Source organism: Aplysia californica, unplaced genomic scaffold (genome assembly GCF_000002075.1).
Source record: "Aplysia californica isolate F4 #8 unplaced genomic scaffold, AplCal3.0 scaffold00078, whole genome shotgun sequence".
Lineage (NCBI taxonomy): Eukaryota > Metazoa > Mollusca > Gastropoda > Aplysiida > Aplysiidae > Aplysia > Aplysia californica.
The window spans coordinates 1,272,638-1,274,298 of NW_004797348.1; the positions used below are offsets into that span (position 1 = coordinate 1,272,638).

General features: G+C 41.1%; 1 protein-coding gene across 3 annotated transcripts in view; it reads left to right on the top strand.

Moving 5' to 3' along the window:
- The window catches only part of LOC101858769 (myocyte-specific enhancer factor 2A), a 197,433-nt gene that overhangs the window by 38,767 nt on the left and 157,005 nt on the right, over positions 1 to 1,661 (top strand). For all 3 annotated transcript variants that reach the window (XM_005094234.3, XM_035968721.1, XM_013080208.2), the window contains exon 3: positions 721 to 834. The gene's annotated coding sequence lies outside the window, so the exon portion shown is untranslated. The remainder of the gene's footprint in view (positions 1 to 720; positions 835 to 1,661) is intronic.

Below are 1,661 nucleotides of genomic sequence, written 5' to 3' on the forward strand. Positions count from 1 at the left end.
ACACACACACACACACACAAACACACACACACACACTCAAAACACATACATTCAAACATACATGTTCAAACATTCACTCACACACACAATCAAACACGCACAGACACTCGCATGACTTGACCCACATCATCCACATACACGCACTTCCTCGTGTCAAAATTTTGACATTTAGATAGAATTAATTGCACGTAACTGTCAATACAATGAACGACATTGCGCGCAGAGAGACGTCGGGATGTGAGAATGTTATATTTCCCATAAGATACCAGTTTAAGCACCCGATTTGCTTGTAGACCACACAATGCATCGAACCGTAAACTGTTCTGAAGATATAGAGTAATACATTTATAGCGAAGTATTACTCAAGAAGGCATCGTCATTAAGGAAACGGGATAGCGTTACACTCAATATGAATGGTGTTTGAAAGTGCTGAACGGTTATTTCGTTTAGACTGCATATTTCGGCTACAATCTCTTAGATGTCTTTGCATGAAGTTCATACCTTATCGTGGTAAACTTTTGTTGTCGTATTTTACCATGTTCCTTGAGGGGGGTGGGTATGCTTGTTTGTTTTTAAAAATATGTTCTTTTCTTTTGGTCTTCTTTCGGTATCTACAATGACACTGTTCTCATTTGCTTGGAATCCAACTTTGCTTCTATCATGCAATTGTGTGTGAAGGAATTATTAAATTCAGTGACAACTGTTTGTCTTTATCTACAGACCCGTTGCGTTGATTTCTGCGTCCCAGGAAGACATTCCAAGACGCTGAGCGGAGATAGCCACGAGTTTGCTCTAAACTGTCTACAGAAGCTGCTGTAGGGTGCTTGCTGACAGGTGAGTGGACTGTTTTCTTTTTGATCTTGCTTGTCTTTTTTGTTCAGGGTTAAATTCTTTACTCCATCTTCTTCTTTTTTTTTCCCTTTTTTTTTGATTGTGTGTCCAAACTAACCACTGGGCAGGCGGATGGGAAAATGAAAGAGAACGCAAAGGGAGTGGGTGGGATACATAGTGCCAACTTGTTTTCTCTGCGAGAGGCCTAGACTCAAAACCTTTTTGTACGTCCAAAGACGGTGACTTGCTGGATGCTTTGAAGAACCTTGCCTTTTGCAAGCTTTTGTGGATGTTATCATTCCCACCCAGACATGATTCTATATCTCTCAGCGTAAGTCCACAAATAGAAAAGAAAACATCTGAAGTCAGGGATTTGCCCAGCGCTTGAAAATAAAAAACCATGCGCTACTATTATTATAGAATATTGCGTATTGCTGTATTGCGAGATGTGTTATTTCCAGATTTCAGTTTCGTTAAAGAGGTTGGGAGAGTCGCTTTGATCCCTACTTAAAGTCGAGCCCAATGTTTAAGCAGACTTTACAGGCACATGCACCATGGCCCTTCTGTCGGGACCAAGCACAATAATCTCTTTCCCCCTCTTCCCCTTCATTACCGCTTGTCATGTGTGTTGTGTAAGTGAGTGAAACGCTCACCTCTGAAGATCCTTACTTCATTCTTGCAGAATTCGTTTTCTGACAATTCCTATCAAAGTTCTCCTACAAGCAGACGAAACGTAGGTGCTGCCTTTTAAGTCTTTTTATGTAATAAAGGAGAGCCTTGAACATACTGTGTACTATGTCTCATTCTGTTGCCCGCTCACCATCACCCCC